General features: G+C 49.5%; 1 long non-coding RNA gene across 2 annotated transcripts in view; it reads right to left on the bottom strand.

Annotated features, from left to right (window-relative positions):
- LOC144775891 (uncharacterized) overlaps window positions 1-16020 on the bottom strand; it is a 59800-nt gene extending 43780 nt beyond the window's left edge. For both annotated transcript variants that reach the window (XR_013600569.1, XR_013600570.1), the window contains exons 1-3: window positions 15901-16020; window positions 15719-15818; window positions 15537-15622 (exon numbers count right to left, since the gene is read on the bottom strand). This is a non-coding gene — a long non-coding RNA (uncharacterized LOC144775891). The remainder of the gene's footprint in view (window positions 1-15536; window positions 15623-15718; window positions 15819-15900) is intronic.
- Window positions 16021-16509: the final 489 nt, after the last annotated feature.

The following is a 16509-nucleotide window of genomic DNA, read 5'->3' as shown; positions in this document are numbered from 1 at the left end:
AAATACAGTTTGGTTACTTTGAAAAGGTAAGGTTCCAGTTACTTTTAATAATGCCACAGTTCTTATTTAGCTTGTAGTCAAAAATAGTCTTTACCCCTCAAAAAGGGTGCCACAGTTCCTGAATGCAATCTTTTGGGGTCTTCTACCCAGTTCCAAGAAAGTACAGTGCTCTCTAGCGCTTCTGGGCGCTTTGTTCGGCTCTCACTTCAAGTCCCTATCAACCCTCACGCCTTCCGCGTGAGCAGGTGTGCGCGGCGTACACTACGAGGGCCGGGATGAGACGTACCGGCCTCCCAGTCACAAGCGCACAATACTCAGCGTGCGCTCCAGGCCTGATCAGCTGGAATGGGATGGGGCGCACAGAGGTTAGGAAGCTCAAGAGCGGACAGTCAGGTGTGGCAATCCTTTAGGAGCTGCCTCTCAAGGATGGGGCAAGGCTGGCGGAGTACCGACTCCCCTTGGGGGGTTGGTGCACCTCGTAGGCTGTGAGGCGTTCAGCTGGCAGTGCGTCTCGAACTGAGCTGCGGGACGGCTTCTCGGAGTCTCGCAGTTCAGAGCGCACAGAGCGGGGGCCAACAGGGGACGAGGGGTGCGCGCCTCACGGACTCCGTGTCCAGAGCGCAGCGCACCTCAGCAAACAACAGTACCTTTAGTCCTTGAAGGCGGGGGTCCGGGGCGGACGATGCCGGGGTTGATCGCAGGTCCCACGTCGCGGTGTCTCTCTCTTGTTGATCCGAGCGGCGGCTCGGCTCAGGAGGGCGGCGTTGCGGTGGGGGTCAGATCTTCCGGCGAGGTGCTCCCGGCCTGGCAAGAGGGGGGGCAGGGCCCCGGGCAGCAGTGTGAGGCGCGAACACAGCCTCTGAGCGCACAGCGGGTAGTCCTTCTCTCCCCACGCCGCTGCAGCTTGCAAACGGCGGCGGCTGGGGCTTCAGGGCAACTTCTTTGGGGAAGCAGGCAGGCACAAGGCAGGGTCCGTTCTTGCGGTGCAGACCGCAGTTAGGCAGGCGACAGGCACGGTGCTGGGGCCAGCGAGGCTGGTCCTGGCGATGTCAGCTGGGGCCTGCCAGATAGCAGTTGCGGTGCTCGGCTGGACGGGGGTGCCAAGGGCCTCTTCAGAGGGCACAGCGATTCTCTCACGGCGCACTCCGCTTCTCCTCAGTCGTGGTGCAGGACAGATGCACGACTCACAGCAGCTTTCTCTTCCAGGGTAGCGCCCACTGTTCCTGGGGCGCTGGTCAGGGGGCAAGTTCACAGGCAAGCCCTTGGAGATCTTTCAGCAGAGTTTGGCACCAAGTTCAAAAAGCAAAAGTCTCTTGTAGTCTCTTCTTTTCCTCTCCTTCTGCAGCAAGGCACCAGACACAGGCCAGAGACAGCACTCTTCCTTGTCCTTCCAGGTCCTTCTCTTCGGGCAGAGTTTCTTCTGTAGCGCAAACAGGATCTAATTTACAAGGAGCAGGGCTCCTTCTTTTATACCCAGTTTCTTTTGTTCTAGCAAGCCAGGGGGGCCTCTGCATAACTGCTCCAGTCTCTGAGTACTTGTTGTGGGTACTTCTGGCTTCTGTATTCAGTGTGAGGGCAGGCACATCAGCCTCTCCCCAGGGGGGCGGAGCCGGCCTTGTGAGGACAGGAGTAGCCTGAGCACTTTGTTGACAAGCTTCGGTCCTTCCTGGGCCAGGTGCAGGCTGAGTCATCAGCATTGTGGAGGCAGAGCACAGCCTGATGCATCATTCAGGGGAAACTCCCACCACCCACTAAGGTGTCATCTGGCTATTCACTACCTGTCAACTCCCAGCCCTGTCACTCACACACACCAGACAGTCAGATCCACATCCAAGCAGAGGCGGGCTGAAATGGTTAGGCAAGCAAATGCTAACTTTCTAAAAGTAGCATTTGCAAACACAGGATATTAAAATAAACTTTACTAAAAGAAGTATTTTATTATTCTGAGTTCAGGCATACTAAACATGAATTTCTACCATGTTCCCTGAGCCTGCTGGGATTATAGAGTGTAATAATTCCAGCAGCCCATCTGGCCTAGAAGGGAACAGGTAGCCTTACAATAGTGAAAAACGAATTTGGTAGTAATTCACTATTAGAACATGCCACACACATCAGGGCATGTTCTACCTTACACTTACAATGCACCCTGCCCTCAGGCCTACCATAGGGGTGACTAATATGAATTTTAAGGGAAGGTTTAGGGGCGGGCAAGTGTGTGCACTTGTCCAGCCAGGGTGACAGTACCAGACTGCACGCAGGTTCTGCAATGGCAGACCCTAGACACATTTTAAGGCTGCTTCTGTGGGTGGCGCAACCAGCGCTGCAGGCCCATTAGCAGTATTGGCATTCACAAGCCCTGGCACTCCTAGTGCACTTTACTAGGGACTAACAGTAAATCCAATGAACCAATCATGGACATCAATCACATGTACACTTTACAGTAGGGAGCACTTGCACTGCGGCACGGGTTGGCCGTGGCGCAGTGCCCTGAGTAGCAGACACCAGCAAAACATTTGAGGCACAACAGCAAAAAGTGGAAGGGAAACCCACGCCAAGGTGCCAGGTCTAACACGTGTCCCCTCCAGCTGAAATGTGGGGAGAACTACCCTTCCCCAGGGAGTTCCTCATCACTAAGGCGGAAAAATCTGGACAGACCATCAGCGTTGGCGTGATCTGTGCCAGGGCGGTGTTCCACCGTGAAGTCCATACCCTGTAGGGAGATGGACCACCTCAACAGTTTTGGGTTCTCACCCCTCATTTGCATCAACCATCTGAGGGGCCTGTGGTCTGTCTGAACCCGGAAGTGAGACCCAAACAAGTAGGGTCTTAGCTTCTTCAGTGCCCAGACCACAGCAAATGCTTCTCGCTCTATTGCACTCCACCTACTTTCCCGTGGAAGTAACCTCCTACTGATGAAGGCTACGGGTTGGTCCCAGCCCTCCTCAGTCATCTGTGAGAGAACAGCCCCTACACCATGCTCTGAAGCGTCTGTTTGCACTATGAATTCCTTGGAGAAATCAGGAGCCAGGAGCACGGGCGCCGTGCACATGGCAGTCTTCAGGGTGTCAAAAGCCTTCTGACAGGTGTCAGTCCAAATCACATTCCTGGGCTGCTTCTTAGAAGTCAGCTCTGTCAAGGGGGTCACAATAGTGCCATAGCCCTTGACGAACCTCCTGTAATACCCAGTGAGCCCCAGGAAGGCTCTCACTGCAGTCTGGGTCTTGGGGGGTTCCCAAGCCAGGATGGTTGCAATTTTGGGTTGCAAGGGTGCCACCTTGCCACTCCCAACTTGGTGTCCCAAGTACACCACTGAACCCTGCCCAATCTGGCACTTGCTTGCCTTGATTGTGAGGCCTGCCTTGCGCAGCGCCATCAACACTTCCCAGAGGTGCCGCAGGTGTTCTGGCCAGGTGCCACTGAACACTGCGATGTCATCCAGGTAGGCGGCACTGAACTCATCCAGCCCGACCAACACCTGGTTGACCAACCTCTGAAAGGTGGCAGGGGCATTCTTCATCCCAAATGGCATAACCCGGAACTGGAAATGCCCATCTGGTGTGGAGAATGCTGACCTCTCCTTTGCCCCATCGGTCAAGGCGATCTGCCAGTACCCAGACGTTAAGTCAAACGTGCTGAGGAACCGGGCAGCCCCTAGCCGATCAATGAGCTCATCAGCTCTGGGGGTAGGGTGCGCGTCAGTCTTGGTGACTGAATTGAGTCCTCTGTAGTCCACACAGAACCGGAGTTCAGGTGTGGCTCCCGGCGCAGCAGCCTTTGGGACCAAGACCACGGGGCTGGACCAAGGACTGCTGGAAGACTCAACCACCCTAAGAGCAAGCATCTTGGAGACCTCCTCCTTGATGCAGGCCCTGACCCTGTCAGTCACTCTGTAAGCCTTATGCTTCACAGGTAAGCTGTCTCCTGTGTCCACATCATGGACGCACCAATCTGTGACACTAGGAACCAGGGAGAACAGATCCGGAAACTGCCCCAGCAATTGGCGGCAGTCTTCCTGTTGCTCAGGGGTCAGGGTGGGTGAGAGGTTAACTCCATCCACTGACCCATCCTTCTCACAGGCCACTAAGAGGTCAGGAAGAGGCTCAGACTCCTCTTCCATTCCATCATCAGTGGCCAACAGCATGCCCACTTCGGACCTTTTCAAGTGGGGCTTGAGGCGGTTGACATGTAAGACCCTTAAAGGATTCCTGGGCGTCTTCATGTCCACCAAGTATGTCACTGAGCTCTTGCGCTCCACAACCTCAAATGGGCCTGTCCACTTATCCTGAAGTGCACAGGGTTCCACTGGGGCCAAGACATACACCTCTTGTCCAGGCTGAAGCTCTACCAGAGTGGCATTCTGGTCGTACCACCGCTTCATCTCCTCCTGGCTAGCTTCCAGATTTGCCTCAGCAAGTTGTCTGAAGCGCCTGGTTTGGTTTCTGAAGGCCAGCATGTAGCTATATACATTCTGGGGAGGTTTCCTGGGAGATTGCTCCCAGCCTTCCTTTACCAAACTCAGTGGTCCTCTCACGGGGTGACCATACAGCAGCTCAAAGGGGCTGAACCCTAGAGACTTCTGTGGCACCTCGCGGTATGCAAAGAGCAGGCACGGTAAGAGGACGTCCCACTTACGCCTCATTGGACCTTCCAGGCCCATGATCATGCCCTTCAGGGTTCGGTTGAATCTTTCAACCAACCCATTTCCTTGGGGATGGTAAGGTGTGGTGAACTTGTAGGTTACCCCACACTCTTGCCAAAGGGACTTCATATACTTGGATATAAAGTTGGTCCCCCTGTCGCTCACCACCTCTAGAGGGAATCCCACTCGTGAGAAAATTCCCATCAGTGCACGCCCCACCACGGGGGCCGTCACTGTCCTCAGAGGGATGGCTTCAGGGTACCGGGTGGCATGATCCACCAAGACCAGGATGAACCTGTTGCCCATGGCTGTCTTGGGGTCCAGAGGCCCAACAATGTCAATACCCACTCGTTGGAATGGAGTACTGACCACAGGGAAGGGTTGGAGGGGAGCCTTGTTCTTCCCTCCGCTCTTCCCACTTGCCTGGCAAGTTGGACAGGTCCTACAATGAGCATCTGAGCTCTTGTGCATTTGGGGCCAGTAGAAGTGGGTGACAAGCCTGTCATAGGTCTTGTCCATCCCCAAATGTCCTGCTAAAGGTACATCATGAGCCAGTCCCAGTAGGAAGGCTCTGAACTTCTGGGGTACCACCAGCACACGGGCTGACCCAGGTTCAGCAGCCTTAGGCTCTGAGTACAGGAGGTCATTCTCCCAGTACACATAATGTGTTTTGGCCTGAACACCATTGGCCTGGTCTGCAGCCTGCTGCCGCATACCCACGAGAGAAGGGCATTCTTTCTGCTCCCTGCAGAATTCCTCCCTGGAGGGGCCTCCTTCTTGCTGCCAATGGGTCAGCTCAGGCAGGTCCCCCAGTTCGGCAATCTGTTCCCCAGTAGGCTCCAGGGCATCCCCCTCAAGGTCTGCTTCCTCCTGGACCGTGGGAACTTCAGGGGCCGGTTTCCCGCGCACCCTGCGCCTTCTCCCTAAGGCCGGTTCCTGGGCCTCTCTCTCAGGCCCCAGGACCTCTTGATCACCCCTACTGGCTGCCATTGACCGGGTGGTCACGCACGCCCAGTCAGGTAGACCCACCATCTTCAGGTGAGTCGTTTTCTCCACCTTTTCCCAAGGGGAGTCCTCCAAGTCATTCCCTAGCAAACAGTCAACAGGCATGGCTTTCCTCACACAGACCTGCAGAGTACCAGAGACCCCCCCCCTCACTCGAAGGGAACTTGAGCCATCGGACACTGACTCTCTGAATTGTCAGCGTTGACAACCCTACAGTAGGCATGGGGTACAACCTGCTCTTGAGACACCAGGTGATGCCTCACTGCAGTCACACTGGCTCCTGTGTCTCTAAGAGCCTCAGCTTTCTTACCATGGATGGTAACCACCTGCCCATATTTTTTAGTGTTAGAGGGCAGGTAGTTTGTAGGGACCATCTCACTGTCTCCTAGTGAGACTAGGGTCATCTGAACAGGATCTCCACCCCCCGGGACCATCACTTCTTCTCCTAAGTGAACACTGGTCACTTGTCGGGGCGGAGCACCAGTGGGTGCTGGTTTTCCAAACAGGCGACACTTGGGGTCACTGGCTATGTGCCCCGGGTCACCACATTTGTAACAATTGAAGGGCCCCTTTGGAACAGGTCTACCTGTCGGGCCCCATTCTGCTTTGGGGGTGGGGGAGGCTGAGAACCTTTCTGCTGGTCCCCTTGGGGATTACTTTGGGGGCCTTTTTGGAACCCTTTCTGTTTTCCCTTGTCCCCCCCACTCTTCTGCTGGGGACCCTGCCCACCCTTGGCGGAGTCTCCCACTGGACCCTTGTGGACCCTGGTGCTGAGCCAGCGGTCCGCCTCCTCAGCAAGCTTCCTCGGGTTGGACAGCTTGCTATCAATCAGGTGCTGGCGTAACTCAGGAAAACATTGTTCAGACAAGTGCTCCCATGCAATTAAATCAAAGAGACCTTGAAAATCATTCACTTTGTTACCCTTCACCCAACCATCCAGTGCTCTGCAAAAAAAAGTCACAAACTCCACATACGTATTCCCAGGCCGCTTATTACACCCCCTAAACTTCTGTCTATACATTTCAGGGGTAAGTCCATACCTGGTCATCAAAGCTTCTTTCATATGGGGATAGGATCTCTGGTCTTCAGTGGGCAAATCTAGCAGGTTGTCCCGCCCTTTGCTAAGGAACCTTCCCCATAACCCCGCTCCCCAATCCTTCTCAGGGACCCGGTGGGAAAACATGGCTACCTCATATGCCCTAAACCACTGTCCTATGTCATCCCCCTTAAAGAACTCTTTAACTACATCTTTGGGGATGTGCACTCTTGACTACCTGCACCGGCGCTGCGCTGCCACCAGAGGGAGGATGATCCAAGGTTTTCTCTTTTAGACTCATCTCCCTCATTTTCACATCATACTCCAATTGGAGTTTTCTTTCTTCCAGAGCCATTCTTTTGCTTTCAAGCTCCATTTGGCCCTTCAAATTCAATTCTGCCAACTTTATCTCATGATCCCTGGTTGCTTGTCTGTCTGCCAGCTCCTCTGGCGACAGGCCTCTGCCAAAGCTGTGGACGCTGTCTGGTCGCTCAGGTATCACAAGATCTACAGGCGCATCCCTTGATTCACTCCAGGCTTTCAGCGCTCTGTGGAAATCCTCCTTGTTCCTGCACCCTGCATGTGGAACCTTAAATTTCTTTATAAAGCTCCACAATTCTTTCTTCTTATAGTCATCCAACTTTGAGGCGTCCCATTCTATCTCCAACACCTCAGAGGTCATGGATTCCGCCCCATCAACGCTGTTGGTGCCAGGCATGATTTCAACACTAGGGATCTTCTTCTTTAGCAGAATTGAAAAACAAAAAGTCTGTGGCTAAGTTACTGGACTGTAATCACTTATGCAATGGTCAGTAGCTAAGGTAAAACACTGCAAATGTAAATTCGCGAATCCTCACCGCTGCGTCCAATGTAGGAAGGGGGAGTCTCTGGTTGGCGCAGTGCAACACTGGCGACAATCAGGGCCTCTCTCTTCCTCGTCAGGGCTGAGGGTTACCTCCAAGACAACCTCTGCTTACCCTCTAGGTAGTGTGGCTTAAGCAGTCTTAGGCTAATCTCTGGGGCATGTAGGGTTAAACATTTGCAACATTACACCATCACAACCAACCCACCACACAATGACACCAAACTGTTATTTGTAAAAATATATCTTCTTTATATAAGTTTCAAGCAGGCTTGTAAATACAGTTTGGTTACTTTGAAAAGGTAAGGTTCCAGTTACTTTTAATAATGCCACAGTTCTTATTTAGCTTGTAGTCAAAAATAGTCTTTACCCCTCAAAAAGGGTGCCACAGTTCCTGAATGCGATCTTTTGGGGTCTTCTACCCAGTTCCAAGAAAGTACAGTGCTCTCTAGCGCTTCTGGGCGCTTTGTTCGGCTCTCACTTCAAGTCCCTATCAACCCTCACGCCTTCCGCGTGAGCAGGTGTGCGCGGCGTACACTACGAGGGCCGGGATGAGACGTACCGGCCTCCCAGTCACAAGCGCACAATACTCAGCGTGCGCTCCAGGCCTGATCAGCTGGAATGGGATGGGGCGCACAGAGGTTAGGAAGCTCAAGAGCGGACAGTCAGGTGTGGCAATCCTTTAGGAGCTGCCTCTCAAGGATGGGGCAAGGCTGGCGGAGTGCCGACTCCCCTTGGGGGGTTGGTGCACCTCGTAGGCTGTGAGGCGTTCAGCTGGCAGTGCGTCTCGAACTGAGCTGCGGGACGGCTTCTCGGAGTCTCGCAGTTCAGAGCGCACAGAGCGGGGGCCAACAGGGGACGAGGGGTGCGCGCCTCACGGACTCCGTGTCCAGAGCGCAGCGCACCTCAGCAAACAACAGTACCTTTAGTCCTTGAAGGCGGGGGTCCGGGGCGGACGATGCCGGGGTTGATCGCAGGTCCCACGTCGCGGTGTCTCTCTCTTGTTGATCCGAGCGGCGGCTCGGCTCAGGAGGGCGGCGTTGCGGTGGGGGTCAGATCTTCCGGCGAGGTGCTCCCGGCCTGGCAAGAGGGGGGGCAGGGCCCCGGGCAGCAGTGTGAGGCGCGAACACAGCCTCTGAGCGCACAGCGGGTAGTCCTTCTCTCCCCACGCCGCTGCAGCTTGCAAACGGCGGCGGCTGGGGCTTCAGGGCAACTTCTTTGGGGAAGCAGGCAGGCACAAGGCAGGGTCCGTTCTTGCGGTGCAGACCGCAGTTAGGCAGGCGACAGGCACGGTGCTGGGGCCAGCGAGGCTGGTCCTGGCGATGTCAGCTGGGGCCTGCCAGATAGCAGTTGCGGTGCTCGGCTGGACGGGGGTGCCAAGGGCCTCTTCAGAGGGCACAGCGATTCTCTCACGGCGCACTCCGCTTCTCCTCAGTCGTGGTGCAGGACAGATGCACGACTCACAGCAGCTTTCTCTTCCAGGGTAGCGCCCACTGTTCCTGGGGCGCTGGTCAGGGGGCAAGTTCACAGGCAAGCCCTTGGAGATCTTTCAGCAGAGTTTGGCACAAAGTTCAAAAAGCAAAAGTCTCTTGTAGTCTCTTCTTTTCCTCTCCTTCTGCAGCAAGGCACCAGACACAGGCCAGAGACAGCACTCTTCCTTGTCCTTCCAGGTCCTTCTCTTCGGGCAGAGTTTCTTCTGTAGCGCAAACAGGATCTAATTTACAAGGAGCAGGGCTCCTTCTTTTATACCCAGTTTCTTTTGTTCTAGCAAGCCAGGGGGGCCTCTGCATAACTGCTCCAGTCTCTGAGTACTTGTTGTGGGTACTTCTGGCTTCTGTATTCAGTGTGAGGGCAGGCACATCAGCCGCTCCCCAGGGGGGCGGAGCCGGCATTGTGAGGACAGGAGTAGCCTGAGCACTTTGTTGACAAGCTTCGGTCCTTCCTGGGCCAGGTGCAGGCTGAGTCATCAGTCGCTCCCCAGGAGGGCGGAGCCAGCATTGTGGAGGCAGAGCACAGCCTGATGCATCATTCAGGGGAAACTCCCACCACCCACTAAGGTGTCATCTGGCTATTCACTACCTGTCAACTCCCAGCCCTGTCACTCACACACACCAGACAGTCAGATCCACATCCAAGCAGAGGCGGGCTGAAATGGTTAGGCAAGCAAATGCTAACTTTCTAAAAGTAGCATTTGCAAACACAGGATATTAAAATAAACTTTACTAAAAGAAGTATTTTATTATTCTGAGTTCAGGCATACTAAACATGAATTTCTACCATGTTCCCTGAGCCTGCTGGGATTATAGAGTGTAATAATTCCAGCAGCCCATCTGGCCTAGAAGGGAACAGGTAGCCTTACAATAGTGAAAAACGAATTTGGTAGTAATTCACTATTAGAACATGCCACACACATCAGGGCATGTTCTACCTTACACTTACAATGCACCCTGCCCTCAGGCCTACCATAGGGGTGACTAATATGAAGTTTAAGGGAAGGTTTAGGGGCGGGCAAGTGTGTGCACTTGTCCAGCCAGGGTGACAGTACCAGACTGCACGCAGGTTCTGCAATGGCAGACCCTAGACACATTTTAAGGCTGCTTCTGTGGGTGGCGCAACCAGCGCTGCAGGCCCATTAGCAGTATTGGCATTCACAAGCCCTGGCACTCCTAGTGCACTTTACTAGGGACTAACAGTAAATCCAATGAACCAATCATGGACATCAATCACATGTACACTTTACAGTAGGGAGCACTTGCACTGCGGCACGGGTTGGCCGTGGCGCAGTGCCCTGAGTAGCAGACACCAGCAAAACATTTGAGGCACAACAGCAAAAAGTGGAAGGGAAACCCACGCCAAGGTGCCAGGTCTAACAATACTGATTACACGAAGGTAAACGAAGCGCTATGCACCCTCAGGGAGAAATGATTGATAGCGGTAATCGGGTGATAGAAGGAAACAGTGATAGCGCGAAAATAGAAACGAAGTCAGTGCCTTTAAAATGCGAAAATAATGTTATTGATTAAATGGACGTAGGTTTTTGCTTAAAATAATGTTGCATTATTGACTGTTAGTAAGCTTGTCATCATAGGGGGTGATTTTAATTGTACCTACGAACCCCTAAGTGTTGAAGATATTGTGGACATGAATGAAGATGATTGTAAAAAATCTATCCCGCCTCTGACCCTAGCCCCAATCAAAAAGTGGACCCCAAGAGCGATCCAATTAAACGCCTTGACAAAAGAATATAATTTACGTGCCCTCAATGGTAGGACAAATTCGGATCCAAATGGTGCCAACGCCTATAATAAACTTAGCTGTCCTTCCAGAATTGATTATATTCTGCTTGACATTGGATCTTGGAGTAGACTAATTGATATGGAAATTGTACAGTCGCAGGATAGCGATCACAACCCGCTTTGTATGGAAATACAATTATTAATGATAACAAAAGATCTAGTCCATTCCAACTGCAATCGCAGGCTTAAATGGAACAGGGTGTCGTGTCAGGAAGACAGTCTATTGTGTATTAAAGACCTGGTGGAACAAGAAACTAGGGAACTTGTACCCAAATCTGTGCTCAGCAAGTTAATCCAAATTTCAGCCTTAGAGACTCTTATAATACCCTAATAAAGAAAATTGGCTCCTTTTTTACAATAAAAAATAAAGGGGGATTAAAAAATAAGAATCCAGCAAAAGCCAGTACTTTATGGTACACGGTACAATGTAGGGAAAAGAGAAGGGCCATAGCAAATGCTATTAGGAAAAAGGATACCACAGCTGTCCGGTTGGCTAGAAGGGAATACAATCTGTGTATCAAGAGGGCCAAGAGGGAATGGGAGGAGGAATATTGGCAGGAACTTAGGGTTGTAGCCAGCTCAAAAAACACAACTCTGTTTTGGAATCTGATAAATAAATTAGACAGAGTAGGTACGGAGCCCCTCGCCAACCATATAACTGAACAGCAATGGCACTCACATTTCACAAATTTGTATTATGGTGAAGATGAAGCAAGCTCATTTGGTAGGGCACAAGTTAACCACAGTAATGAGGGGTCTGCACCCGTAGAACCATTCACAACCCGGGAAGTCCAGGATGCAATTAAAAACATAATCCCCGCAAAAGCGGCAGGCTCGGATGGGCTACCGGGTGATTTATTTATACATGATCCCAAATTATGGTCAGATTTTATTACCCCCATTATGAATCTAATTCTCAACGGTCATTCTGTACCCGACTCCTGGAAGGGTGCGGAAGTGGTCACCATACACAAGAAAGGCGACAGGGAGGACCCTGCCAACTACAGACCGATTAGTTTAATCGATGCTATGCAGAAAGTAGTTGGCAGGGTCATTGTAAATAGAATGGATAGATGGTTAGAGGAGGGGAATATTCTATCCCATTTCCAGGCAGGGTTTCATAAAAATGTGGGTACAATGGACCAGGTTTTAAGGTTCTGGGCAATATACTGGAAAACAGTAACTATTATGAAGGGCAATCTCTATTTGGCCTTTATAGACCTTAAAAGTGCATTCGACTTGGCCCTCGTGACAAACTCTGGAGGGTGTTGCAGGACATGGGATTCCCGGGTTACCTCCTGGAGATGATAGTCAAACTCCATGAGGGCAGTTATGCCAGGATTAGATGGGGGAGACAGGGCCAGCTAACAGGGAGGGTGTCTGTAAACAGGGGTGTACGCCAGGGCTGTGTGATGGCCCCGACATTGTTCTCCCTCTTTATTAATGGGGTGGCAGACCATTTGAGGGAGTGCAGTGCCGATGCCCCAGTCCTGGCAGGGGAAAAAACACCAACTCTCCTCTTTGCGGACGACACCCTCCTGTTGGCCAAAACCCCATCTACATTACAAAAACTATTGGATAGATTCAGCTTGTTCTGCCACGAACGTGGGCTGTCTATTAATACGACCAAAACCAAGTTGATGGTTCTGTCCCGTTCCAAAAAATTGAAGAAAATTAACATCACTCTTGATGGTTCATCTCTTGAGGTGGTTGAGGATTTTGACTACCTGGGGATCAGAATCAATAGAAGAAGGAAGTGGGATTCCCATGTGGCTAAGATGCTGCTAAACCTCAAGAGAGTCTCAGGTGCTATTCTTAGGAGCCAGAGGAAGTCAGTGAGTAGATCAATTGCCCCAGCCCTTGCTGTCTATGAGGGGAGGGCACTGCCCTCTGCGACCTATGGGGCGGAACTGTGGGGAGGTGAAAACGTCCCAGATTTGGTGAGAGCAGAGAATAAATTTATAAGGGACTTAGTTCCCCTCCCTACCCCAACTCCGCTTAAACCGCTCTTTCATGACATGGGCAAACGTTCTATCCTTGATATAGTTAATCTTCCACCCCTGCTGTTCTGGGTGCGCCTGAGGAGGACCCCTGAACTAGCAAACTATGCTCTGGTTATGGATGAACGTATTGCTTTGAATAGTGGGAATAAAATACAGTGGGTAAGTAAACTGAGACAATTGGTCATTAAATTGGGATTGGCTGAATTTTGGATTTCTCAGAAGCCCCCGCCCAAATAAGTAATTAAGAAAATCTATTGGGATTGGGTAGACGCGATGGAGCAGAAGAACCAGAAATGGGGATCACTGACCACACAGTTTTAGATCATAAGCCCACTAGGAAGTTGGAACCGTTTTTGGATTTTATTACAATACCACGAGATAGATCGGTCTTCCTAAAAATGAGGTACAGGATATTACCCCTCAACAAATTTACAGAAAGATGGAAAGGTCCAAGGGCCTCAAATAGCACTTGCCCTTGTTGCCCTTGCAAATCAGAATCGTTACCCCATTTCTTGTTTGGCTGTATGGCTTATAAGAGGGCTAGGCTGAGATGGTTGAAACAAGTGCGTAGAGAGCTGGGAGTCAGAGATTTCGGGGTTGCCCTACGTATCTTTACAACCGATACAACATCCCTCCTTACTGTATGTGGAGTGGCTACATTTTTATCCTGCGCCTGGCTTATCCGCACTAGGATGTTAAATATTAACAAAGCATAGATTATATATATATTGTTATTAATTCATTCCTATTTTCATACTGTTGTACTCTCGTATTGTCATCAAATTCTTTTTATAATTGTAAATAACATTTTATTGTTTTTAATGTATGAATTACATATTTTTATTAATATGCTTTTATGATATGACAATATCGAATAAAGTATTACAACAACAACAACGACTGTTAGTAAGCTCGACATCTCAGGGTATATGTGATAACTCATGGTTGATTTCAATGTTTCACTGTACTTATGAAAGGGAGGAATTTGAGGCGGTAGGGCACGAGAATTAAACACCGGATAGATTTATGTAATTATATTAATTTAATGGGAATTGTGTGTTTGAGCACAAAATGTTAAATGCGCAAGACTAGACTATGAGTGGAGTGATTTTAACTGACAAAAGGTGCAAAATACGAATGTTATATTTTTGCAATTGTTGACTTTCAGTTACCCCTGACAAAGGGCTGAAAATTAGGCCTGAAATGCATTGGTTTTTTTTAATAAAGAAATTCTGCTTTGAACTACCTTTGTATTTGGATCGTATTTCTGAGGAGGCCTGGATGGGCACACGACAATACGAGAAGTTTCCAAAATGCAATATGAAATAGATGTGGATTAGTTAAAGGAGAAGAAGAATGTATAGAATGTATGGTATACTTTACAGACAAAATTGGATTAATGATGAACAAAGTCAAATGGAGACCTGTTGGCTGGATCCGGTATCCACAAAAGCAGTGCGTCTGGGAGTGGAGCGTGGACCACGCGCTCCTCACATGTTTGAACTTTCTAAAACTGGCATTTTCAGACGTACAATTTAAAATCCAACTTCACCATCAGTTGTGATTTTAACTTGTGAGTCCAGAGACACCAAACTCTAAATCTCTATCTTTTCCCAATTGGAAATGACACATAAAAGACATTATAAGGCAATCCTGATAACAGATTTAGCAGTTTTTCACTACTAGGACATGTAAAACTCAAAAGTACATGTCCTTCCTTTTAGATACATTGCACCCTGACCATAGGGCTGCCTAGGGCCTACCTTAGGGGTGACATATGTAATAAAAGGGAAGGTTTGGGCCGGGCATGTAGGTTAAATTGCCAGCTCGAAATGGCAGCTTGAAACGGCACACAGGCCCTGCAGTGGCAAGCCCGAGACATGTTTAAGGGTACTGAAGTAGACAACATAATCAGTGCTGCAGGCCCACTAGTATTGGACAAGAAACAAGGGAACCCTACTCACATGGAGCCTAGGGTAAGTAAAATGTTAGATTCAGAAACAACGGCTCTTGTGGACATGTGACTAATTGATAATAATAACAAGATGCACAATGGCAATAGTGCAAGTTAGCAAAGGATATCTGAGCGAGAGCCACAAAATACAAATCTGCGGTAAACAATTTCTGTTTTGTTTATAGCCCAAAAATTGAAATTACATATACAAAGCAAATCATAATAGTGAGTTGTGTCCTAGTGAAAGTGTAAGGAACCTATAGCAGACATATTCCGTGAGATATTTACATGGTTTCCTTTAAAACACAAAAGCGACCGTTATCAAGTATACATAATGCAATCAACACTTCAAACAATAAACAAGTGTTGTGTAATGGTTCGCTTTTTTAATAGTCAACGGTGTTTCGACCCTGTGTGCGGGTCTTTTCAGGACCTACAATAGTAGAGACACCTAAAAGACGAAGGGATAGTGTCAGTACTGGGCTATTGAACGACAATGGCGCTGGAATATGAAGGAGAAATGTTTGTGGTGAAATACCTGATAGATGTATGTCACTGTCTAATGTGAAAAAGTGTCACTGTGCGTCGTAGTGAAGAAAAATACTCACAGGGTGACCCAGCCGGGCACTGTGTGATGGAGAAATAAGGCTCATTAGACCATAGATAATTGTATAGCAAGATTGAACCACTCGTAATTTAATTAAATTGAACCACTCGTAATTTAATTAAGATATAACTTACCCCATGTGAGGGTAGTGGTAGGCAATGCTCACGGCTGATGGCACTTCTGAAGTTTATCCGTTATATGCTATGGACAGGTGAGGGCGCTGTGTGATAAAAATGGTAGCCGTGAGACCTTCATACTGTTTAACAAGCAATTTAGCAAACAGTGGCATGGATACCCCAATGACAGGCCCACTTACCCAGTCGGGTGTGTGTGGGCGCCAGAAAGTGCAGAGGAGGAAAACTAACACCGTTGGTTGTTAGTGTACTGGAAGTATCAGGATGCGTATCCAGTAAGACCTAGAAGAATGACAACAAGGTTATGAGATCTATTGCGGGGCAATCGTATGAGGACTCCTAATGTATTGTCTGCGTATCTCACCTGGTAAATGAGTAGTTTGCTCCTGTGGTCCCCAGTGATGAAAGAGAGCGTACACGTGTGAATCACGTAGCTCCGTACAGTGACAGGGGCCGGGTGGTTTGTCGGGCGTTTTAAAGGCAGCTTTTCCCGCCCGCAGAACGTAACATTCTAGAGCCGTCTAGGCTGCGTGAATTCCTGCGCCAGAGAAAGGAGATAAAGGACAGACTGTGTGGGGGGCCGTGTGATGCAACTTTGTCCCTGGACATGTATATTAATGTACGCCCTCCATATGTAACCATTAAATCAATGTTAATGTGTGTAAATGTGCAACCATTTAAATAAATACAGCACTATTTACATATATACAGCACTATTTGTACATTTCATTTGTGGCAGCATCAGCACGTTTCATTTTACAACAATTACATATCTAATATTCTACATACAAATAAATATAAAAATAAATATAGAACAATGTCTTGCAGGTATATGCCATAGCAAACCATTCATATTTCAATGAGACATGCAGTCTATGATTTACATTAAAGCACAGTCCATTTACTTTAGTACAGTTATTTGTAAGTAACAGTTAGCTACTTGTGGAATGCTATAGGTATACCAGTTAGCCAT

Source organism: Lissotriton helveticus, chromosome 1_1 (assembly GCF_964261635.1).
Source record: "Lissotriton helveticus chromosome 1_1, aLisHel1.1, whole genome shotgun sequence".
In the NCBI taxonomy this organism is placed as follows: Eukaryota; Metazoa; Chordata; class Amphibia; order Caudata; family Salamandridae; genus Lissotriton; species Lissotriton helveticus.
Note: the sequence above shows the minus strand (reverse complement) of the source record. Positions and strands in the feature narration are given on the sequence as shown.